Source organism: Canis lupus, chromosome 7, assembly GCF_003254725.2.
Source record: "Canis lupus dingo isolate Sandy chromosome 7, ASM325472v2, whole genome shotgun sequence".
Lineage (NCBI taxonomy): Eukaryota > Metazoa > Chordata > Mammalia > Carnivora > Canidae > Canis > Canis lupus.
The window spans coordinates 18,427,774-18,454,463 of NC_064249.1; the positions used below are offsets into that span (position 1 = coordinate 18,427,774).

Here is a 26,690-nt window from a genome sequence, read left to right on the forward strand (position 1 = left end):
TGCATCAACATCACTGGACAAGTGGTTAGAAATGCAGATTCTCAGGATTCACCTGAAGAATCAGAATCTGCATTTTAGCAGGCACCCCAGGGTGTAACAAAGATCAAACCCCCCACCCCCACCCCTCACCACCAGGGCAGTGATTCTTAAACTCTGTTGCATATTAGAATCACCTGGGGATCTCTGAGATAATCCTAATGTTCAGGATGCACCCCATGAAAATTAAATAGAAATTTCTGGGACTAAGATCTAGGCAACAGTATTAAAAACCAAAACAAACTCATGTGACTCCAATTTAAAGCCATAACATTGCTTCTCAAACTTTCAGGTATGTACAGATCACCTGGGGCTCTTGCTAAAATGCAGATTCTGATCCATTAGGTCTGGGGTAAAGCCTGAGAATCTGCATTTCCAACCAGCTACCAGATGATACTGGTACAATTTTATGTCTCTTGTTTCCTCAGCAGTGCTTAACTCCAGGTACAAGTATATGCTAATGAAATAAATAATTTTAAAGGCAAAATCATCTAATTACAGAATTAGTAAATATTTCAGATGTGAAGGAAGAAATAGTCTCTAGCACTGTTTAATTTGTAAGTACTTCAAAGAGATTTTTTTCCTCCTTCAAACTTGAAGAAGGCAAAAACACTTCAAACAAGATATCTTTTGTTTTCTCAGGATTCTCTATGAGAAAATAGACTCAATAAAAGATAACAGCCTGGGTTGTTTTCCTGTTCCTCTTACACAGTTGCTTCGAGTTTCTTTATTAGGTTCCCTGGGTACAACACTCGGGGATCGTTCCCAGAGTGTATTAAGTTCCTGTGGAGTGATTATTTCATTACCACCCATGTACACAGACCAGTGGTTTGATAAACAATAGAGCACCTCAAACTCTTTATTAAGGTTCATGGCACTAATGCACTGTTTTCTGTTTCATTGGAAATATATCCCAGATTTGTGTGAGAGATGCCATTTGGGATAAGAGCTATACAATTTCTCAGTCTCTGATCAAAGTTTAAAGCACTTGAGTTGATTAAAAAGAATACTTCTTTAAAACAGAATCCATTGCAGACAATCACAGACTTTGGCGGGTATATTTGTTTTTAGACATTCTAGAGGTGAGAGCATAAACCTATAAAACTCTCCGTGGCGGTCATTTATTCTTACTTCCCTCACTCTCACTGCTCCAAACCTTCAGGTCTCCTCCCGTTTCTTCCCTCCACCTTGTTTTAAAGGTGCTTCTGCCTTAAATCTGCCTTCCATCAGGGATTATGTGATTCATATAGTTTTATAAGGCATCCAAACTTGATCTAATACTAGTCTACTCAGCCCTTGTGTTCAAATACAGTCCATGCTTTGTAGTCTCTTAGTTTTCCCCCTTCCTCTATATCTCCCTCCATCCCTGAAGGCATTCCTCTAAATTATTCTGTTTGTCTGGGTACTGACATCTGGTATTCTATTTGTTCTCGGTACTGAGCACAGAGCTTAAGTACACTGTGATGAATAAAACACACCACTCCCTGAAACCTTTCTGAGCTTTCCTTTCTACTGAACTCCACATGTACTTTGAGTGAGCACAATGTCATTTAGGATTAAATTGCTGTTTAATTTTTTCCTGTGAGTTATTTTTGAATTGCCAAGTAGTTCAAAGCCTTGTCGAGGATTTTGCATTGCATGGTATTTATGCAGAAAATGCATACCTGGACTCTGGGAAACGACAGGGGGAACCTGTCCTTCCTTTTGGGGTCACGGGAGGCTCATTGGAGAAGACAATGTTTAAGCTGAGTAGGATGAGCGGGAGGTAGTCAGGTGAAGAATGGAAGTGGGGAAAGCATAGTAGAGTGTCAAGTCCTGTTTCATATTCAAGAAGTGGTATCAGCAAAGAGAAGAAAAAGCATGGGGTGTCCAAAAAGTTGCCTGAGTAGTTCAGAATCACCAAACATTAACTACGAGAGGGTAGACCTGAAAAAGGAGGTGTACCATAAGGAGGATACAGGGGACAATACAAATATAGCCTGAATGTCAAATTGTGCTCTAGACACAAAATTTTATGGCAAGTAAGAGTAAGAGTTTGCTGGTTTTTCCAGCAACTTTACACAGCTAATAAAATGTCATGAGATAGCCCAGAGACCAGGAAGAGTCATGGTGGTATTCAAAGCAGAGATTGAATTGTGGGCTGATTTAGATGACCAGAGAGGAGAGCACAGCACCCTGGCCAGGAAGACAGCCAGAACAAAGAAAGCCAGGGGCTTGTGGTCGTATGGGCCTGCCTGGTACAGGGATTTCTGCTCAGAGGTAAATGACATACAGATTTGCCTAATGATACATTGTCGTGGCTGAAGCAGGAACACAGAACCGGTGGCTGCTATTCAATTACTCATTTTCTAGAACACAAAATTATTTATTATGCCTGCATATCCCTTTTCTTGAGTCACTGAATACCTTTTCTCTATTTTTCATTAATAATCATCTAGTGCTGACATCAATTATATCCGTTTGCTGCCACATAGACCAAATACATTTTACTGAGAACGGTGAGTTATTTACTGAAATAACAAGGATCTTCCTTCTCTGTCATCATCTATTTGGGTCTCAGAAATAGCATCATGATCATTATTCTTACTCTGATGATTTCTTTTAGATATTTTAAAAGTTATTTTTATGTTCAAGGCCCTGTGTAAGTGCTTTTTAAGTTGTAAGAGACCCAAAGCATTTCTGTATGTGTAGCATCCTTTCCTTCTTCAGAAATAATCTCTCTTGGGTCTGTGTGTGTATATGTTTGGGGGACCAGTACTTCTTCATTTTAAGGCCATGTAGTCCATTCTATTCTTCCACATAACCTGTCCCTCCTTCCCCATAGGATTTGCCATCTCGGTAGCCATGGTCTAGATGAATCCATAGTGACTGGTGGGCACATGTCCCAGATGGACTGAGCCATTTCAGGGCTTAGACTCTTGCCAGAGTGTTTGGAAAAGAAGTACTTTCCTTTTGGAGGGGTTCTTGGGTGTAGGAGCCATTTAAATCTGAAGCTGACCAGACCAACTGGCTTTTACGAGACTTTCCTAACAGTGACATCAACACATAGGAAAGCACACCCAAGAGAAGGAGTGGGAGCAACAGCATCTTCAAGACATTAAATTCTGAAGCCAGCCATTGCTGAAGGGAATATCCTGCTGGGCCTTTTGGTTATATGACCCAAGACATTGCTGTTTGTTCTTGTTCAGCTAGTTTGAGTTAGGCTTTTGTTCCTGGTCAGGGAAATAGTCATAGACTTTTTTTTTTTTTTTTTAATAAAATCTCCTGTTTTTAACCACCAGTATTTCCAAGGATGTTTGCTGGTGAAACGATGTGAGTAAATTTAAAATAGAATCCCTTTCTGCCTGCACCCTGCTTCTGCCAGAATTCTTCTAGGACTCCCAGGAGTGATCAAGGGTTTGAGGCACTCTCTCAATCCACACCCCAGCCGACACAGCATCCTGGCTCTTTTCATTTGAAACTGGTGAGCAAATCCTTTCCACCACCAGATGGGAAGCCTGCTGGTACCAAAAACAGTTTTGCTCAATTATATTCAGGGTTGAAATTGATGAAATGGCCCCCTCCGGTGGTTAGAGCAGCTGCTTTGTTCTCCTTGAAGAGGCTTCCTTAGGTAGGAGACCTAAAATAAATCTGTCGGACTCAGAGTCCACGGTCTCCTAATACTTACCGTGTTGGTAAAAACTGTACAAACTAGGGGCACCTGGGTGGCTCGGTCAGTTAAATGTCTGGCTTCAGCTGGGGTTGTGATCCCAGGGTCCTGGGATCCAGCCCCGCCTTGGGCTCCCTTGCTCAGCAGGGAGCCTGTTTCTCCCTCTCCCTCTGCTGCTCCCCCTGCTTGTGCTCTCTCACTCTCTCTGTCAAATAAATAAATAAACAAAATCTTTTAAAACAAACAAAAAACTGTACAGACTAGAAGGCAGTGACAACTTAGGTGACCACCTGAGTTCAAGAAATCCCCAGTTTGAACAACTTCTAAATATAGGACAGAGTTCTTGGGGGTGTTAATTTTATACTCCTTCACAAGGGGAAGCTCATGAAGTAAGTTTTTCAGGAGTACACATGAAACAAGACAACCGTAACACAATAGACTAGCTAACCTATGGTCAGTCTCTGTCCTGCAGAGGGCAAGATGAAAATGGAGGTACTATCACAGAAGATCAAAAAATATAGGCTCCTTGAAGTCCTTACACATCTGGTCCAAATGCTTCCTGGCTTGTTTTTCAATCAGCTGATGTGAATGACAAGATATAAATAATCAGGCGACCAGCATGCCTTGCACTAGAGAGAGATGACCTTTCTGTTCACCGTACATCTATTCTAGTATTCTCTAGGGAAGCCACCTGGAATTAGAAGGGGTTGACCCTGGACATTAAAAATAACTCTCCTTCTTTTCCCTCTTAAATTAAATGGCACTTAGTGATTCTACAATTATTGAGATAATTTTTAAAAAAATATTTTCAGAAATAAAATAACTTTTCATTTTGTTGTCAGATTAGCAGGGCCCAACTCCTATAAAATTGCTTATTTGGTTTGAAGAAGTGATTTTATGGATGTCACTGCAGTGCGAGTTCTTGATCTTTTATTCCCTTTCTGGTTCTAAAATTTTGATCGACATGTGTTGTTAATGGGGGAGATGCAACTCACACCAAATAGGCACCATTCATCTTTCTCTTTTGGAAATGGTTCCCTGGCTTTGAGATATCTGATTCTCCTGATACATCTGTCTGCCCTCTGCTGGCCCTTCATCTTCGCCAGCAGCTTAAATAAACATCACTCACCCCAGTGCGCTGTCCTGGGCTCTCTGCTCAATACACACCCTCCCTCTAGGTGAGTCCATCCAACCTCACAGCTCTACTTCACCATTCTCCTGAGTCCTGACCTCCAGCCCTATCCATAAAACTGACTTCCAAACATCTACCTGAATGTCCCATAGAGACTCTAATATAGTAAAACTGAACTTACTATGTTTCCTTCTACAACCTAGTTCCAGTTCATTTCATGGTCTCAAAACCTGGGAAACATCCCAGAATTTTTCCTTTCCCCTCCTTCCTCAACCAATCAGTCACCGTATGCTCTGCTTTCCATTCCTCTAATGTGTCTGGTGTTTGTCGTCTTACCATCCTCCCTGACAGTGCCTTCATTCAGGCATTTGCCATCTCTTACTTGAGCTGCTGCAAGAAATACCACTTTCAACTCAACCTACATACTGTAGCCAGAGTGACTTTTCCAAAATGCAAATTAAATCATGTTTCTCTCCTCTTAACACCCTTCAAGGAGTTCCATTTCATACACATACATTTAAATTCCTTAATGTTTTATACAAGACCCTTCCCAACTGGCTAATGACTGCCTCTCTGTATTAGTTGTCTGTTGCCACAATAACACTGTATAACAAACAACCACAAAATCTCAGAGACCTACTTAGGAAACATTTATTGCTCTCTCGTCTGTGGGGGGTCTGCTGGGTCACTTTCTTTATCTTGGCTGGCCTTTACTGGTCTAGGGTGTACTTAGCTGGTATAACTGAGGCAGCTTGGCTGTGCTCCCTGTGTCCCTCGTCCTCCAGCAGGCTAGCCTGGGCATGATTTATGGGGATGAAAGAGGTGCAAGAAAGAGTACAAGCAGAAACATGCAAGGTTTCTTGAGGCCTAAGCTTGGATTTGGCACACTACCATGTCTGCTGAATTTTATTTGGCAATGGATGTTATAGGACTGGCCCAGATTCAGAGTTCAGAAAACAGATTCTGCATATTTAATGGGAGGGATGCAGGGTGGGGTGGGGAACTAGAGCCTTCATTGTACTCCTTATCTTTGTCTTCACTATTCTATGCCTCTGTTCTGACTGTACAGAATGGATAGGAGTCTTCTGAAAATGTCCAATTCTTTGTACTTCTGTTTTATTTAGCTCCTGCTATACCATCTGCCCAGAATTCCCCTCCTCCAGCCCTCAGGACTGGCCTCAGTGCACACTAGCTTGTCCTTCATGATATGGCTCTTTCTTGACTTCACTCTGCCTCCTCTGTGAACTCTGTCTATCCCTTACCAAACTCTACAGAAGACATTAACTTTTTTTGTCCTTATTTTCTTTATATGCTTGTTTCCCTCTAGAGACTCCAAACCTATTCAAAGCAGAGCCCTTTCTTAATTACTTTTTTACCCTTCAGACTAACATAGTCCTTGTCAAATATTAAGTGCTTTATAAGTCTTGGTTGATTAGAAGTTGGAAGTGTAGCAAGTATTTGAGTTATGGCGTGCCTGAGTGGCTCAGTTGGTTAAGCATCTGACTCTTGATCTCAGCTCAGGTCATGATCTTGGGGTCATGAGATTGAGCCTTGAGTCAGGCTCCACACTGGGCTTGGAGCCTGCTTAAGATTCTCTCTCCCTTCCCTTCTGTGCATGTGTACTTTCTCTCTCTCTCTCTCTCTCTCAAAAAAAAAATATGAGTTACAAAATCTATTCACTTGTGTTTGGATCCACTGCATTGTTAAAAAGAAGTAGTTCATGAAGATGATTGGTTTGGGAAGTAACTTTTGGGTAGACATTTAAGAGAAAACTTTTTTGGGGGATAGTATATTTTTTAAGCTGAGAGGTGAAAATGAAAGGGCCAAAGACATTTCCAGCCTCTCTTCTCTAAAAATTCCCCCCAAATAAGGAAAATAAGAAAGAAAAGCACCCATACCATTTTAATGAAATTAGGTGATATTTAAGACCCTAGAGACAATAATGCAGTTGGAGCAATGACTAAGAACTCATCATAGAGGAGGAAGGCAAACCTGAGTGTCTGAAGTACCTGTGTGTAAGTACACAAACGTCATTACAGGAATTATGGGCTTTAAGATAGCATGGAATGTAAAGTCTGGAAGATGAAAAAGAGATTGTTGGAAAGTCTGGGCAAGGAATATTAAGTTTTCCCACCTTCCTGTGCTCACCCATCACAGTCAGATGACTCACTATATATCTTCCACCCCCCAGGGGAGGTTAGTTGCCCAGAGAAACTGAGCCAAAGAGGTTTAGGACTTGGGGCCCTGGAAGAAGAAGAGTGGAATGCTCAGCTGAAAACAGGGAGTGTTGAAAGTCTGCATGTGGAATGGTGAGCCTCAGCGCCTTTTCCCCCATATAGCTCCAGAATGACAGTCAGGCTCATTTTTCTTTAGACAGGCTGAGGATCCTTCACTGGAGAACCTAGATTTCCTCAGAGGAAACATCTTGAGTTATGGACATTTGGGGCCCTGGGTACACAGGTGATTGAGTCCCCTGTGACTCTCCCACACTCTGAACCTCTCCAAGCCCCACTCATGTCCACGGAGCTTCCAGCAAGGTAAAGCTAGAGAAAGCCCAGAGTGCAAAACCTGAGGACTTACTCTACTCAGTATGCACACAGCCCTGGCATTGCAGTTGCCCAATTCTGGGTACCTGTGCACTCCTTTACATTTTGTGTCCCAAGCATGTCTCTCACCTTACTAACTCCTGGCTCTGGCTTCCAGTCAGCTTCATAAAGCTTCAATATTAAATATTCATGGACAACTAAGGATCTCCAGATATTTATTTATTTATTTATTTATTTATTTATTTATTTATTTTAAGATTTAATTTATTTATTCATGAGAAACACAGAGAGAGGCAGAAACACAGGCAGAGGGAGAAGCAGGCTCCATGCAGGGAGCCCGATGTAGGACTCAATCCTAGGACTCCAGGATCACGCCTTGGGCCGAAGGGAGGCGCTCAACCACTGAGCCACCCAGGCGTCCCGGATCTTCAGATATTTAAAGAAAGCTTCTAATATCCAAGATAGACCCCATAACAAAGAGAAAACAAAACAAAACCTCAGGCACTGGAGATCGTGCAAGGAGAATGAAAAAACTTCATGGGAACTATAGTTTTAATATCCTTAGAGAGAAAAGAAATGTTGCACGTATTTAAAAGAAAAAGAAGGTGACATAATGAAAAGAGAAAAATGAAGAGAATATAAACATGATCCTGGAAATTAAAAATATGATGGAAAATGAAAATGACTGGACAAGCTGGGAGATAAATATTGAAGCATACCCTGAAAAGGAGAACAATAAGGAAGAAATGATAAGAAAGTCAGAGTCAATCCAGAATATTCAATATCTAACTAATAAGGCTTCTAAATAAGGAAAGGAAATTATCAAAAGTACAAGAAAATGTAGATGCCCAGGGCTGATCACTAGAGAATTCTGAGTCAGAATGTCAGTAGGTTGAATTAATGGATTAATATTATATCTTTCCTCCAGCATCTTTAAAGCACACAGTTTGAAACCCAGACAAAGCAGAATTCCAGAACCGATGAACCGACGTTTGATTTGAAATGTAGAGGTTGGTTGTGGGAAGAGGGTAGGGTGTAGGGACGGGGATAACTATGTTTTAAACTTATTTTGAAAGTGGAAAACAGCTACACATTAGTGTTCAGTGATTACAGGAAGTGGAGACAATGCAGCTGCTAAATGAGTCCCTTAAATATTGACATGACTGATTCTAGTGTGGCTTGTTTAGTAGGAAGTGGGAGAGAAAGCAAAAATAGACCAAAGCAAACATTTGCTCAAGATAAATGAAGAGAAGTACATCCTCTCTGTGTTCCTCCTCCCCTATGAAAACATGGCCATAAGCTCCTGACAAGTTTGTTTTCCTCACATTTCTATTGTTATGGCCACGGTTGCAAGTTAGCACATTCTAACAATTTTTATTTGTGCTTGTCTGTCTGATAAAATGGTACATAAATATTTTATGCTTACATTGTCACAGCTCTTCAGGGATGAAGGTTAGTGCTCTCTTCACAGACTGGAATGAAGAAGTATTCAGCAGTAGAGTCTCATTAAAATGATTTTCAAAACACAGTCTCAACTGAGGGGCTCTAAAGGTTATGGAACTATCTATAGATTACTACAAAGGTTATGGAACTATACATAGATTACTACAAAGTTCATGGGAGAAATTGAGGCAACCGTTTAGGTAATTGAAAAAGATACCATTTTTTTTCTGAAGTTTTAGATAATTGAGGCAAAAGTCAATAATGTCTGGGGTAATAGGATGAATGCTGATTCATCTACTGTGCCTTTTATGTGTAATGTGGGCACCTGGGGAGTTTAAAATTTCTGCGGAGAAATCTCAAAACAGAGAAATGGAGAGCACATGAAAGCGGTTTATTTGGCCCCCCTTTTAATAAGTGAGGAAACCGTGCCATAACAACGGATTCACTCAAGCTATATGGAATGGTAGGTAAAAGATTTTTCTCAGTCAAGTAAATAATTTATGATATCTCATCTCTACTGATTGAGAATATATTTCTAGAGACATGTTAGGTAGAATTGTTGCAAGCACATTGAGAGAGGTCTACTCTTACTGTATTTGTCTATCCTCACTGTGCTGAACAGATGCATTTAGAATTAGATTGAATTTTTTAAATTAAAATTATAGGCATTCATTGAGTGAAATGATAAAAGTTCATATTCTCTATTTTCATTTTTATTTAAACTACACTTTCCTTTAAGATTAGATACCTGAAAATGCTGTTATTACTATTTCTTTTTTTAAAAAGATTTTTTTAATTTATATATTCATGATAGACACAGAGAGAGAGAGAGAAAGGGAGAAGCAGAGACATAGGCACTGGGAGAAGCAGGCTCCATGCCAGAAGCCCGACGTGGGACTCGATCCCGGGACTCCAGGACCATACATGCCCTGGCCCAAAGGCAGGCGCTAAACCACTGAGCCACCCAGGGATCTCCTGTTATTACTATTTCTATTGAAGTACACAGTGGTACGCAGAAACACTCTGTAATGAATACATTCAGTGATAAATTCTGAGAACCTATTGGAAATACTGTCCTAATATGAAATCACATAACTTAAGCAAACTTTCAAATAAGCAATAGCTACAAGTAAAGCAAAATGTTACAGTTGACCCTTGAATGAGAGGGGGGGTTAAGGGTGCAGAAGTGACCCCATGCAGTCAAAAATCCATGTATAACTTGTATATAAATCCCCAGAACTTAACTGCAGATAACCTATTGTTGACCAGAAGCCTTATGGACTAACAGAAGCAGTCGGCCAACACATATTTTGTGTACTGTATGTATTATATACTACATTCTTACATTAAAGTAAGCTGGAGAGTAGAAAGTGTTATTAAAAAAATATTAAGGAAGAGAAAATACACTTACAGTATTATATTGTATTTATCAAAATAAATCCACATGTAAATGGACCTGCACAGTTCAAACAGGTGTTGTTCAGGATTAACTATAATTGCCCATGTCATAAAGTCAAACTCTGGGTCATCTGAAAACTCCTTCCAGTAGGTTTATTCAGCCTCCTCCTGCCATAGCTATTCAAATGTGAAAGAATGTGCTATGCTTTTCCAAAGATTCTCCTCAGGTTCATTAGCAATAACAGATGTGTGAGTCAAGCCTGGCCTAATAACATGCCAATTACAGAAGGAGGCCACCAGGAGAATCCAGCAAGAACTCTGCTACTCAAGTGTACTTTAATGCTTATTTTATTCTTTTTAGAGCCTATTTAAATTTTTTTTAAAAGCATGGTGAATACTGATTAACTTTGGGAAATCATAAGCTCCCATCCCTTTCCAAATATATTTAATATGATACTATTAGGCAATAAACTGGAGCAAAGCAATAAGGAATAATTCTTTGGAATAACCAGAGACTTTGTTATATATATATATATATATATATACACACACACACAAATGGTTCATAGCCATCTGTATATATATATACACACACACACACACATACACACACACACACTATATATATATATATATATATATATATATATATATATATACTATACACACACTCACATATATATATATATTCATGGAATCTTTTTGGGAAACATCAAAGCTAGGATAACATTTCTCCCTAATCCTTAACTTCTTTCTTTCTCTAGAATATCTAGCACAAGAAGTAAAATAAATGATTTTTTATTCTGTGTGAATTTAAGAATTATGTTTTTTTTAAGGGTCTGTGTTCTTCCTAACATCACTATACTTCCTTGCCTTCTCCTTCGGCTTTACTGTTGTCCAAAACTGCAATTAAAAAAAAAAACCTCAGATTAAAATCTCAAAAACAAACAAACAAACAAACCCTTAACTCAATGAAAAATACTATGTCATGTATTGGAAGACATGTGGCAGAAGCAGAAAGGGACTGAGGTTTATTAACCTATTAACAAATAAACGATCTATATATCATTATGCACTTTAAAAATATTGTCTGATTTGATCTTTAGAACCAACCTGTGAAATAGCAATTAATTCCTCCATTTTGCAGATGAGAAAACTGAGACTCAAAGAGTTTACATAAGTTTTCCCATCATACATAGCAAGTAAGCAACAGAATTATCATGGAGAACCCAGACTGCATGATTCCAAAGTCCACATTCTTCCTATTTTATCACCTAGACCTCAGGCTCATGAGGAAATAATGCCTCACCGGTGGATTGGAGAAGTGGTGCACAGGGATCCCCCCGCCCCCTGTGAACTGTTCATAGCCATCTGCAGTGACCTAGAGGTTGCACCAGAGTGTAAATCTGCACACTACTTTCTTTATCAAAAGGCTCTTGCATTGAAAAAAAATGTCAACTGCACTCAAAATAGCGTGCTGAGTGAGGCAATTGATTTCCTTTCTGGAACAAACTCCTCATCACAGACTCATTATAAATAATTTGGGGAATGGCAGGGGTCCTTGGACCACCTTTTGAGTAGCACTGGACTCAAAGAAGAGGCAGTAACTGCAGTGAACTAATGGGGTCACCATTAGCCAATGAATGGTTCTGAGCCCCTTTGGAAGTAGAATTAGTTCGATTGTATCCCTTGTGCCTGCTGAATTTGTGACATTATCCATTGCAGAAATCAAAGTGCCTACTCTAAAGAAGCTCCCATATAAGGTGAGAGGAATAGTTCTGAAATATAGACAGAATCCTGGCTGAAAAAATTCTGGGACTTTCTGGAGCTGTAGTATGAAGGAAAAAGCACGGTTTATGTTTGAATTGTGAGAGCTTTGCTAATTAGGATGGATGAGGAAGGAGTGCCATAGTGAGGTTAATAGCATAGGCCTGAAAACTAGACGATTTTGGTTTGAATGATAAAAGGCTCCACCGTAAGGGCTGTTGTGAATAATGTAAAGTGTGTAGTGGAGCCTGGCATGCAGTGCTCAATAGATGGCACCTCTATTATTAGGATCCGCTTTACAATGAAGCAGATACATATGTGAAGTCATTGGATGTTAACTGGTAGAGCATCTATTCACAGTACACGAAAGGCCATCTTAAATTATAATGCCTTCACATCTTAAAGGCTTTACAATCTTCCAAAAGGCAATTTTGAAATGCAAATACTCAATATCTTCTTTTTTTTTTTTAAAAAAAAAGTTTATTTATTTATTTGAGAGAGAATGGGCACATGAGCAGGAGGAAGGGAAAGAGGAGGAGGGAGAAGCAGACTCCCCACCGAGCAGGGGGGTGCAACACAGGCCTAGATCCCAGGATCCTGGGATTGGGACCTGAGCCCAAGGCAGATGCTTAACTGACTGAGCCACCCAGGCACCCCTCTGGATATCTCCTAATCTTTGGCTAGTATAAATAGAGGTCAGTTTAATTTTCCACCTGTCATTTGCAAGTTTTCAAAGTAATCATTTCATTTGTAATTATAAAAGAAGTATCTACATTTCTGAAAAAAGACACATCTGAGCTAAGCTCATTAGGAATTAGCTTATGTCACAGTGTTTCCGAAATTATGTTTCATTTTATCACAGTGTCTGTGACATATGCTCTATATAAAAAAAAATTTTAAAAAATCATATCAAGTAAAGTTGGGATATACACATCTTAAGATTCATGAAGCACATCAACATATTAAAGACCTGAAACAATCTTATAGAAAAGAAACCTTGGTTTATCTTCGAATTTCCCAAACCTGTTTGATCAGAGAGCTCTTTTGTTGGGCAGCATCTATGCATGTGCCATGGAACACAGCGTGATTTAAGACTACATGCTGGCTTAGGAGATTGTTTTCCAAACGTAATAGTTAACTGAGAAATTCGGACTCTTTAGGGATAGCACATAGATTAGGCACTTGAAACAAGTGGATACTAAGAGAGGATCTTAAAAGGGGAGGCACAGGGATGATAGTGAACTCTGTCCTACATGGGAAGAACAGAGAAGAGAGTCATGACCTTCCACCTATTTCCAGTTTATTCACACACCAGCCAGTGAGCTGTGTTTACCACTGTATCACTTAACCTCGCTAGACCTCTGTTTTCCCCTCTGTCAAAGGGAGATACTTTTTAGGGTCTCTTCTAGATCAGCTATCCTAGTCTTCAGTTTAATTTTGTTTTGGAAAAAAAATGTATGCATGACATTTCTTACAGTGGTAGTAGTAGTGGTATAAATTTGTTTTTATCCATTTAGGGGTTTTAATTTTCTCTCAAGGATTCTAGGCTGTCCCATAGGTCAATAAAAATGATATAAAGCATTTTAGTAATTTTTGTAGTTTGTAGATTGTTACTTGTTATAGCTCAAAGTCTCCATCTAGATATAATTTATTAAATAAAAATTGAATTAATATTAAGTTTTTTTAATAATAGGAGTTATTTTAGTGGCTAGATCAACTCATGATTTCATTGCCTCGTCTTTTATGTCCACTCAGCTTGCTGACAAATTGAATGAATCTTTAAACAATGGAAGAACTAGAAGATGCCTCATGCTCAGTGGCTAACTGGAATAACACCATAAACCAGCAATTGTATTTCACTAATGTGTTCACTGTTGACTCAGGTTATCATGGTTTTAGGGTGGGATTAATGTATTTTCACAGAACCAGACCTGCATGTCAGGTGGTCAACTTTTGTTATGAGATGGGCTGGAGAGGATTCAGAAGCTTTGTGGACTTAATAGCCGTAAAGTGAGTTGGCTGACAAAGGTAGAGAATAAAAAGAGAGATCTACAGGGCATTACTAGCCTCTGAATAATAGGTATTCATATCCCTGGACTTTTAGAAGTAGCAGGTGGTCATGAGTCACTGTTTTTAAACTTACTCACTTTTCTGTTACATAAGGGAAGTATTTTGGCAAAATACATGGTTATAGTGCAAAAATTATTATTCATCCATTATAGCAATTTCATTGATACTGCTTTCCTTGGACATAAAGTATATATTAATATTGCCTGTAGCTAACTTTAATACTGATACTACTATAATTATTTTTGCACTCAGCAATGTGGGTTTTCCCCTCCTTTTCATTCCTGGGGGAGAAAAATACTTTCTGTCAAATCAAAGTGGTTTTTTTATTCTTATGACAGCATGATTATATAGAACATGAAGCCTCTTCTTTTACCAAGTAGGAAGTACTTTGAACTTGTTGGATAATGACATGTCAGTGGTTATTTTTGATGAATTTCTCAAGAATACTAAATAGATTTGAATTAAAATTCTTTATTAATTTTCATTTAATATTCATTCTTTAGAAGTGCAGTCAGCCTGGAGAAATAAAATCTTCACTCTAATAATCTTTCCTTTCTAATTTAATTGATGTATATCTGCTATCTTCAAATCTCTAAGGGGATGACCGTACCTGACCTTAGAGGATATTGGGATTTGATACCTTGATGGTAGAGTTTAGAGAAGGTGGTGGTTATCATTCAGTGCTAACAGCTGTAGAGCTCACAGAGAATTCACTTCCCTATGATTTTCTAAGAAATACTGCTCAATTTAGCAAAATTGTCATTTCCCCATTACACCTCTTTTCTTGTTAGGTGTTAAATTGTATTTGGACTTTTTATGGCTAAGTAAGACAAGGATTTCAAGTGGCAAGGAGGTAAGGGATAAACACACTTTTTTAGTCAAATGAAAATAAAGGAGTTTTTAAAAAGTAAAATTAAACTAGCTAGAATGAAATAAGGTCTGAGGAAGCTCTAAGGTCTAAGATGCAGAGGAAATTCTCCATCTTTTAAAAAAAATTCCAAAGACTTGCTTTTATGCTAAGCTTTTGAGTTAAGAATAAAGTCCACATGCAGAGCAAAAACTGAAAAAAAAAAAAAAAAAAAGCCTGTTTGGAAATGTTCAAGGAAATACGTGGAGACATGGCCTTCAATCTTCATAGTAGTTTGGAATTTTAATACAAAACATGTATTCTTAAATGTACTGTGGAATAGAATTTTCTGTAGCACAGCCTTGGACTTTGAGGAATAGAAGACCTCTCCTGTGCCATTTCTCCACTCTTGAGTTTTGTCACCATGTGCCAATCGAGTCATTCGAGTAACCTTAGCTTCCCTCATCTGCAAAGTGACAGGACTGTATTGATGATTTCATTGATCTTTAAGGCCATTTTCACCCTATTATTTAAAAACTTTAGGACTTCTATGGCTAGTTTCTCTTTAGACACTATTTTTCAATTATCTAAAGAAATATATAAAGGTTTACTGCAACTTTAGGAAGGCTTATTTTTAATATCAAAATTTAAGGAATTGGATATTACTAGACTCAGGCAAGATCATGAACTAGGGCTTTCTAACACTTAGGTATTCGGAGAGTTTTATCACTAAATCCTTTCTGTGAGGGTTTCAGGCAACAGGTTTAATATCTTTAGAGAATAACAGAAATGAAAAGGTGTGAAAGGGCTTTACACCACTGCCATCAATCCTTATATACTTCCAGAAACTCTCACACACTCTTTCATAGATACAGGCCTTGATCTCATCATCATTCCAGGAAAAAACAAATGAAACGTGCGTGTCTGAAATAGGTTTGGGACCAAAATCACTACTCCTGAGATAATGCTTACGTTAGGGAAGCTCGAGTGTGAAAGACAATGAGGATTTCCTTTTCTTTGGCAGCACAAATCAGTTTATAGAGTAAATCCATTGATGAGGAAGAGAAAACAAGCCTCCTTGACCCTGGTTGAACTTCCTCCTGCTATTTCTCCCCAACCACTCCCCCCCACCCCCCAAGGGGTGAGGAGAATCTGCGGACAGATTCCCAGCAACACAGCCAAGGACGCCCAGTGCAAGCAGCTCCTCCGGGAAGGACCACGTGCACACCCACACCCACGTTGGCAAGGCAAACAGTGGGAAGACAATACGTGCAGCAAAGCATCCAGTGGCCTTGCTGTGCCTGTAGGCTTCTTCCTCTCTTACATAACATCCCCAACCAGGCTTCAACAAGAACCCAAATAGCATTTATTGAGCTGTGAACTGTAAGCCACCTGGGTGTTTGCTCGACTGGTAAAATGAAATGGGGGTTAGTGGATTTTTGCCATGCCCCTGATCCAGATGGAGGGCTTCCAAGGCCAAATGAGAATCACCAACAGCAATCGTTTCTGCTTCAAATCTTTTGCTATTTCCCCAAAAGTATCTGACTTGATTGCTCAGCTTCATTCCTTTCTGTTCTTTGGTTTATAAGATGCAAAAAGCTCTTTATGTTCAGGGAGAGTCGGGAGGAACAGGAGGGGAAAGTAAGGTGGTAGAAAGAAGAAAAGGCACTAGATTATCTAGAAATTGGGCAGCTGGGCAGAAGTTTATGAGAATTGTTGGCTTAAAAAAGTACTCCTCGTGGGTCAGACTAATCAAATCAATTTTAAAAGCAGGACAGTTGTATTAAGTTACTCCACAAATGTTTCTTGACTGCTGCGTGCTTGCTACAAGCCTGAAGGGGAGCTTGAATCTCAGACCCCTTCCCTCATTTCTGAACAGGTTCAATACCTCACCTGCCCTCCCCTTGGGTTCACCCACCACAAGGAACCACAAGATAAACCCCAGCCCATATGCTGCTACCTCTGCACATCTTCCCAGGCTGCCGTCCTTAACTCCTCTGACTCTTCTTATTACTTCATGTCTTCTTTGCTTCTGACCCTGGTTTGAGTCCCATTCTTGTCTTCTACGATTTCCTTAAACTTGATGGCTACATTAGCAACCTCTGAAATACATTCTCCTTAAAACTTTGTTTTTCCTCTCTGTTGCATTTTGTCACTTGTACTTGTAAAGGATCTGCTCCATCATAAATGTCAAAGCCCCACTGGCTGCTGTGGACTTTGTGTCCTCCCCCTCCAAATTCATATGTTGAAGCACTAACTCCCAATGTGATGGAAGTTGGAGATGGGAGCTTTGGCAGATAAATGGATTTAGATGAGGGCATGAGGGTGGGGCCCTCATGATGGAATTAGTGCCCATATAAAAAGAGATACCAGAGAGCTTGCTTTGGCTCTTTCCACCTGCCAAACAACGGAAAAACTGAAGAGAGGACCTATAAAGGTAGAATGAGAAGGTGCACATCTGTAGCCCAAGGAGAGAGTTCTCGTGAGATACCAACCCTGCTAGCACTTTGATATTGGACTTCCAGTCTCCAGGACTGGAAGAAAGAAATGACTGCTGTTTAAGCCACCCAGTCTATGGTATTTGGCTGTGGCAGCTCAGGCTAAGATACTGGCACAGTACTTGGCATACATAAGGCACTTAATGCATATTTACTGAGTAAACAAATGAGTACTTGCAAGTTTCCTTGGCTCCTTCTACCTCTTTCTTGAGACCTGAGCCATAGATTCAGTTACCTTCTACTCCCACCCCACAGCAACCAGCTCACCCATAGACTTTTTCATATCCTCCAGTTTTGAAATCCCAGATGAACCAAAGCCCTGGTTCCCACTTACCTGGGAGAGGAACTCAGACTACCAATAGCTCATCATTCATTTGGTGCATAAACAGAACATTCCCAAGGATTGCCTTGACTTGGTTCTGTTAAACAGTTTAACATTCGCCATAACTCTCTCAGGTATATGTCATCCTCTGACCCACCAATGTTTGCGGCAATCTTTCTGGACCCTCTTCATTTGACTAACTTGCTCTTATTTCTGTACTCATCTCCATTTCCTACATCTTTGCTTGTCTTCTAGGTACCATGTTAACCTGACCCCTTGATTCTAGGGCTGGTTTCTGATCTCTGATTCCTGATTTATGGCTCCCTCTTGTGGACATTGGTTTGCCCCATCAATTGACTTTGATCCACCACATACTTCAGGGATGGATGTGTTCAAATAATGAAACTGTAAGAAAATGCTATAATAGAAATTGAGGTATATATGAGATGTTAGGAAGATCTAAGTCTGGTTGGGAGAATCAGGTTAGGCTACACAGAATTGTAAATTGTGAGGGAAAGTGGGAGTTTCTTAAGCAGACGAGGAAAAGTTAGATCATAGACAAAAAGCATGTTGGTAATCAGGTCGATGAGACTAGGAGAAAGGGAGAATCCAAAATAGAATCCAAACCAGGTTTCTGGTGTTAGCAACTGAGTGCTGTCCTCCATACTAGAAAACATTGAAAGTCAGGAATAGGTAGGTACTTCTCCTGGTTTAATAAATATTTCTTTGTAAGTAATGAAATTTACTACCATAAATTAATATATAAATATTTTAAACACATACTTGAACACTTAAAAATATTATTTATATTCAGATAATTGGTCAAAATAATATTTTGGCTATTATTAAAGGAGTTTCTCTACAATCTTTTATCAAGATGTAATTTTTTGGCTTCAGTATATTCTTAGAATAATAACTATATGATGTATATTCTTCTATAACATAGACTTTTAATATTTGAACCTGCTTCATCAGTCCAAACTTATGAGATTCATTCACTTGTTCATTCAGTTAAAATGTGGTCAGCTTCTTGGAGGTGCATGCCCTGTGCAGTCCCATGATGGTGTCAATCATGATAAGTTGGCCCTACTTAGTAGAGTCATATTAGAGAATTTGCAACAGTGATCCTGGTTTCTGTTTTGTAACGCTCTGTGCACTATTAATTGCAAAGTGTATTTTATCTTAGAATTGATGGAATTAATTGTATTAAGAAAATCTCTGGGGGCACCTGAGTGGCTCTGTCGGTTAAGGGACTGACTCTTGATTTGGGCTTAGGTCATAACCTCAGGGTTGTGAAGCTGAGCCTGGTGCCCTGGGTCCATGCTAAGCATGGAGCCTTCTAGATTACCTCTCCTCTTTTCCCTCTATTCCTCCTTGCCTTCCCCTTGCACTCTTTCTCTCTAAAAAATTAAAAATATAATAATTTTTAAAAATTTTAAATAAAAAAAGAATTATCTTTGGCTATCAGACTGTGCCATCATTAGAAGGATTATCACAGGTTTTTTTTTTTAAGATTTTATTTATTTATTCATGAGAGAGACAGAGACACAGGTAGAGAGAGAAGCAGGGTCCCTAAGGGGAGCCCTATGTGAGACTCACTCCTAGGACCCCAGAATCATGACTTGAGCCAAAGGCAGATGCTCAACCACTGGGCCACCCAGGCATCCCAATCACAGGTTTTGAAATGTTGAGACACCTCAGGCACTTAACAAAGATACAGTAAAAGTTAAATGTATATTCATTAAATGTATATTCTTTGAAAATACTCTATTTGACATGAATTTTCCTTGGCAGATGATGTAGTTTTACTCAAATTGAGCCAAGTAATCTCCCCAGAAGAGAGGAATATCTCAAAACTAGAGTGTATTTTCCATCTTACCTTATCATTACACTGATTTTATTATTTGTACTTAATTTGGAATTGGGAAAGGTTGGGTATCAGAGACTCATGTTGCTTCTGACTTACAGAGACCTGTAGGACTTAGCAAGTTTCATATTATTAGTAGAATAAATAATTTGCATATATATCTTCTCTCTTAATTATTTTAGGAAGAAAATAAGTCTCAGAGTAAAAAAAAAGTTGTTTTTATTTACAGCTAACACTTTTTATTGAAGAGGGCTAGCAATCATTTTTAAATTACAGAGAATCTTATGTTGCTCATCAAAACAGTACAGAAAACAAGCTAACAGAAGTGCTAGATACTGCTACAGGGATACTAACTTGTTTGTTTGCTTCAACTAGATCCTGAAAGGACCAACAATGAGAAAGTAACTGTGTGTGTGCACATATGTGCCGGGGCATGCCCACATCTTCCCCTAGTCTTTCATGGGTACTCCAAAGAAAAAAGACCATTGTTAACAGGGAGTATAGGGTCCCCAGCCCAGTAGCTTTCATACATTGGGGGACTCAAAAATATGTGTGGAGTGAATGGAATCACATCTGCCAGAAAATTTTCTGTAGTACAGAAGACAGCTACCAAGTTTCTGTTCCCTTGAAACCAATGTCATCTTCATTAAAATCTGATTATTATAGGGGCACCTGGTTGGCTCAGTGGTTGAGCATCTGCCTTTGGCTCAGGTTGTGATCCTAGGGTCCTGGGATCGAGTCCTGCATTAGGCTCCTTGCAGGAAGCCTGCTTCTCCCTCTGCCTGTCTCTGCCTCTCTCTGTGTCTCTCATGAATAAAGAACATCACTTTTCATTTGCAGAGGTAATACCCAGTGTCTATTTTTTTGCCAGGCATTATAGCTGGAACTGATGAGAGAATGATTAGAAAGACACAGACAGTCCCTGCCCTCAACTGGGAGTGATACATGAAATGACAATCATGAAATGGTGTAATGATAAGGGGAGACAAGCAGCTGGGAGAGCAAGAGGGGCCCTTGGCTTTCAAGAAATAGAGCAAGGTTTGGAGCCCCAGGGGAAGCTTGTAGGGAGGCAGGAAGTCCAATGCATCTTTACTTTTTTTTTCTTTTTTAGAAACTTTGTATGATGGAAATTTTCAAATATATACAAAAGTAGAGAGATGATCTGATAATTATTTACAAATGGCAGTTTTTTTTTCTTTTAAAGATTTTATTTATTTATTCATGAGAGACACAGAGAGAGAGGCAGAGACACAGGCAGAGGGAGAAGCAGGCTCCATGCAAGGAGCCCGGTGTGGGACTTGATCCTGGGTCTCCAGGATCATGCCCTGGGCCGAAGACAGGTGCCAAAACCACCGAGCCACCCAGGGATCCCCAATACAAATGGCAGTTTTGTTTCATCTGTACTCTCCTTACTGCCCCCAAAGCCTCAATGGACTATTTTGAATCCAATTCCAGACTTCATATTATTGCCTCCATAAATATTTTGGTATATATCTCCAAAAGGTAAGGATTCTTGTTTTTATTTAAAAAATACTATAACTATGATACCAATATCTTACCTAAAAATCAGTAATTATTATTTCTTAATGTTTTCAAATATCCAGTTAGATTCAAAGTTCATTTGTTTTAATTTTTCTTTTTTTTTTTTTTGAGATTCAAACAAAGTCTACACACTGCATTCTATTGATATTAGAGTACGTTTTGAATGGCATGAAGAGTCACCCAAGGCAATATGCAAGTAGGTAGCAGCTTTTTGTGTGTTTTGTTCACTGCTTTGCTATTGTAGTTGTAGCAGTTGTTGCTCACTGTTTTGGTCACTCAGTGCTTTGAACAGTACTTAATACATAATAGCTGCTCAGCAAATACTTGTAGAGGTGGATGAAGAGGGGAAGGATGCATTTCAAGCTGAGGGGACAGAAGCAAGTGTGAACATCTGAAGACCTATGAGATCATTGTGTGTGTGTGTGTGTGTTTTCACACCACTGAGTGATTCTCTGACAGCAGCTGGGTATCTTACAATTCAACTCAATTCGAACACTATCTACCTAGAGACTGCCTCGTCACTGTAGCCACCCGTCACAAAGTCAGCTTGTTACCTGTGCTTCTGACTAACTGTCTAAAGATCAGAGGCTCCCACAACTCCCTCCTAGTGTTTGATTCATTTGCTAAAGTGGCTTCCACAGCTCAGAGAAACATTCTACTTACTAGATCACCAGTTTGTTCTAAAAGAGTACAATTCAGGAACAGCCAGATGGAAGAGATTCATAGGGCAAGATATATGGGAAGGTATGCAGAGCTTCTGTGTCTCTAAGCAAGCAACTCTCTCCACACTTCCAAATCATCACCAGCCTGAAGCTCTCCGAAGTCTGTCCTTTTGGAATTTTGTGGAGGCTTCATTGCATAAACATGACTAATTAAATCATTGGCCATTGGTGACTGACTCAACTTTCAGCTCCTTTCCTCTCCCCAAAGGTGGAACCGCAAATTCCAATCCTCTATTCACAGAGTGGTTCCCAGGCAGCCAGCCCACAAACTTAGGTTAATAAAAGTCATCTTATTAACAAAGACATCTTTACCTCTGTCAACACTTAGGGAACTTAAAATGGTTTTAGGAATTTTGCACCAGGCACAAGAGAAAGACCAAATATGTATTTCTTATTATAAGGCACACTATCATAACAGTACATTTTGGGAATAATCCATTTTAAATGTGGCTGGAGCATAGATTTTGGGTAATGGGAGGAGATGTGACTGAACCCACATAGAGACCAGATCATGCAGTGCTAAGCAGAGTGATTAGGAACTTTCAGAGGACTTTCAGGAGTGGAGTGACATGATCAGATCCTCATTTTGGAAAGACTGACTTCTAGTTATGCCTGAGGGATTAATAGATCCCTTGCACATTCAAAACAACATCAACCAGACAATGAAAGTTAATTAAAGAGAAAGGAAATATTTATTATAATGTTTCCCAAAACATTCTGGGAGAGGTCTCATCCTTAGCATAGTGAACCTCTTCAAATCTTCTCTCCTAAATTTCTCTCCTGCTAAAATCTGTCATGTGAACTCAGGTCACACAGGCTCTCTTGAATCCTTCACGCTTTATCCTTCCCTCATCTGTTTTGTTTTCCTGTCCTCTAATATAAATCCAGATGGGCTTCAGGCTTTGCCAGTTTCCCTGAGTCTAGCAGCCCAGATGGAAGTCTCCTTATCTCTATAGGAGGCAGTTCTTATTTTTTAATTTTTATTTCTTATTTTTTAAACTTTAAATTCAATTATTTAACATATAATGTGTTATTGGTTTCAGAGGTAGAGGTCAGCGATTCATCAGCCTTATGTAACACCCAGTGCTCACTACATCAAGAGCCCTGCTTAATGCCCATCACCCAGTTACCCCATCCTCCCGACCCCCCTCCCCTCCAGTGACCTTCAGTTTGTTTCTTGTGATTAAGAGTCTCTTATGGCTTGTCTCCCTCTCTGATTTCATCTTGTTTAGTTTTTCCTTTCTTCCCTTATGATCCTCTATTTTGTTTCTTAAATTCCACATATGAGTGAGATCATATGATCATTGTCTTTCTCTGATTGATTTATTTCACTTAACATATCCTCTAGTTCCATCCACAACATTGCAAATGGCAAGATTTCTTTTTTTCTTTCTTTTTTTCTTTCTTTCTTTTTTCTTTTTTTCTTTCTTTCTTCTTTCTCTTTCTTTCTTTCTTTCTTTCTTCTTTTTCTTTCTTTCTTCTTTTTTTTTTACAAGTAACATCTTGTCTCTGTCATTCTCACAGTACACAAACTTTTCTGGGTCCTATAGCACCTGTTTGAGTGATGTTGAGATTCTGACTACTGCTTTTTTCCCCAAGAGTGCAAATCCTAGTTATTACACTTGAAATCAGTCTCTTTCCTTTTCCACTAGAATGCAGTTCCGCCACATACTTGGAAATTCCATCATCAGTGCTTTGACAATGTGTACAGTCAATGGGAGCATCACTGCTCAAGTCAAAGAATTTTGCCTGGGTGCCACCACATGTGGTGAGCAGCACCCTGGGGCTGTTCTGTGAACACAGGGAGAAGATGCTAGGCAGGAGGGAAGCCAGGCTGGGGAGATGTCAGGCAGAAATCCATCAGGAGACTCCCAAGGAGCTGGTTTCTGGCAGAAGGAAGATTTTAGAAGTGCATAAGATTTCTGGGGACTGGATTGTTTTGGATGAAATTTAGAATAGCTAGTGGTAAAACACTGTTACATACTCTGGGCTACTTTATATTTGTGTTTTTTATAGCCTACTAATTTGTGTTATTGTATTGAAACCTTGATACTTATTTTAGAATTTTATTTAAGCACCATGGGCTTCTTAAAAGAAATCTTTATAAACCAATTATGAGAGGTTTTTGCTTCTTTTCTAAGCAGCCGCCACCGCACTATCTTTGCTTTTATTGGATTTCTTTTAGAAACATGCTTATTTTGAAAAACCTTTGGAGAACTCCCATACTAAAAAAATTCTTAATATCTCTGTGAAAGACACCAAAAATATCCTTTGATGAATGGCTATAAGGAGGGTTTCCTTCGATTTAGAATCAGTACAAACTTGAATTGCCTCAGTGTGATATATTTCCAAAACAATCTTTTTTTCAACTTAGTTAAAATTTAAAGGATCATTCTGAAAGGACTATTAAGGGAAATAGATGGGTAAAGTACTAAATTTGGAGTTTAAAAAACTTGTACATTGCAACAAAATAAGTATAAGCATGAGTTTCACTGTTTGCCTTCCACTATCAGAAAGGCCTTTTCACAACTTTAAAAATATATCAGTTGGGATCCCTGGGTGGCGCAGCGGTTTAGCGCCTGCCCAGGGCGCGATCCTGGAGACCCGGGATCGAATGCCACGTCGGGCTCCCGGTGCTGGAGCCTGCTTCTCCCTCTGCCTGTGTCTCTGCCTCTCTCTCTCTCTGTGATTATCATAAATAAATAAAAATTAAAAAAATATATTAAAAAAATAAAAATAAATAAAATAAAAAGATATCAGTGTTCAAACTTTTAGCAGTTACTTCTTAAATTTATGTTAATCCATGACACAGTTGATAAAGAACAAGAGGTGAAACAGACCATTCATAAATTTTCTGGACATGCCTAGCAATTCTGACAATAAAGGAGAAATTCAAGTGAATTGGTAAACTGTTAGACCCCTACTGATTTCACCTGTCACTTTGCTTCTCTTAGTTTCACAGATGATGAAAAGTAACTTGAATGTGGTTGGTGGCAGAGTGGACACTAGAATGTCACCTCCGCCATCTCTCAGGGAAGTCTCTTTTCTTTCTTTCTTTCTTTCTTTCTTTCTTTCTTTCTTTCTTTCTTTCTTCTTTCTTCTTTCTTTCTTCTTTCTTTCTTTCTTTCTTTCTTTCTTTCTTTCTTTCTTTCTTTCTTTCTTTTTAAAAGATTTTATTTATTCATTCACGAGAGACACAGAGAGAGAAGCAGAGACACAAGCAGAGGGAGAAGCGGGCTCCCTGCAGGAAGCCTGATGTGGGACTTGATCCTGAGTCTCCAGGATCACACCCTGAGCCAAAGGCAGACACTCAACCACTGAGCCACCCAGGCGTCCCTCTTTTTCTTTTTTATACTATGCCTCCCCATGCTTCTCTTTGCTTTAGAAATGACTACTCAAAATACATACCGATTTGTTAGTTTTCAAAGGGTCAGACTGGGAACTTGCAGGACATATAAAGAAACTTGGATTATATCCTAAAGGTGATGAGTGGGAAGTTATTGATGACTTTGGAGTTATAGAAAGCTCTGTCTTCCAAACCTCATTATTCTTTGCTTAGGTACTTTATGTCATCTCTCAATCTCTACATCTCCTCATTTCAATATTGTCTCATGGTATAAATGATAGAATTGCTAATTGTGTCATGTGGATGTTGGTTCAGAGGTTCCTACATTTAGATTTTAGACATACTTGTAGCATATGTGTATACTTACGGCTTTGAAGTCCTTCCTTCCACTAAAAAGGAAATAAATTGCAGAATGGTATATGGCTTCTGGCAAGAATACCATTTCAACTGTGTTTTTTCAGCAAGGATCTTTTTTCCTGAGTCTGGTATGAATTATGACTCCTAACACTCGATTTATTTTTATAGAAAGCTCAATTTATCTTAGAAACTACTGTTAACAGCAGTGAAAGCTAAGGCCAAATATTGATGCACACTGTTTTAATGGCAAGCACTCTATTTTCCCAACTTTCATATATCCATTGAATACTACAATGTTACTGAAGATGATGAGAAGGTGATGGAAAATTGTGGTCTAACAGAACTGGGCTTTCTTAAGGTAACCAAAAGGGTTAACACAGACCTTATAAGTTAACCATAGGTTATATCAACCTTCTTCTATTGTTTTTTTCTTTTTCTTTCTTTCTCTCTCTCTCTCTCTTTTTTTTTTTTTTTTACTCTGGATTGTTTTCAAATCAGCAAGCTCTAGGAAAGGACAATCTATTCACTAATCCTCAACCACTCATTTTCATTGATTAAATAATAAGTCTGAAACTCTTAGAGCTACTTATAATAAGGCAAGCACTATGCTGAGTATTTTATGTACACTCACTTCAATAACGTGGAAATATATACACTCTATTCAATGTATAGAACAAAGGGAAGATTCTTTTTTTTTTTAAAGATTGAATTTATTTATTCATGAGAGACACACACAGAGAGGCAGAGACATAGGCAGAGGGAGAAGCAGGCTCCCTGCAGGGAGCCTGATGCAGGACTCGATCCCGGGACTCCAGGATCCTGCCCTGAGGCGAAGGCAGATGCTCAACCACTGAGCCACCCAGGCATCCCCAAAGGGAAGATTCTATGGCAAATATCGAACATCTGCATTCAGCATGATAGGGGCATCAAAGCTGAAGGATTCTCAATCTTGGGAATTACTGGCATTTGGGCAGTTCAATTTTTTGCCGTGTGGGAGGCCCCCAAAAGGCAAGGTGTGTAGCATCTCTGGCTTTGGACCACCAAGTGCCCATAGCACTCACCAGTCAATAATGTGACCTCCCCCACCCCCTACATTTTCAAATGCTACTAGAGGGATGGTTCCTTCATGTGGAGATGAGATGATAACC

The 26,690-nt window shown here is 39.2% G+C and overlaps 1 long non-coding RNA gene across 1 annotated transcript in view; it reads left to right on the forward strand.

The window, feature by feature from the left end:
• The window catches only part of LOC112648241 (uncharacterized), a 49,080-nt gene that overhangs the window by 17,366 nt on the left and 5,024 nt on the right, over window positions 1-26,690 (forward strand). The window contains exon 3 of the long non-coding RNA XR_004817522.2: window positions 21,229-21,313. This is a non-coding gene — a long non-coding RNA (uncharacterized LOC112648241). The remainder of the gene's footprint in view (window positions 1-21,228; window positions 21,314-26,690) is intronic.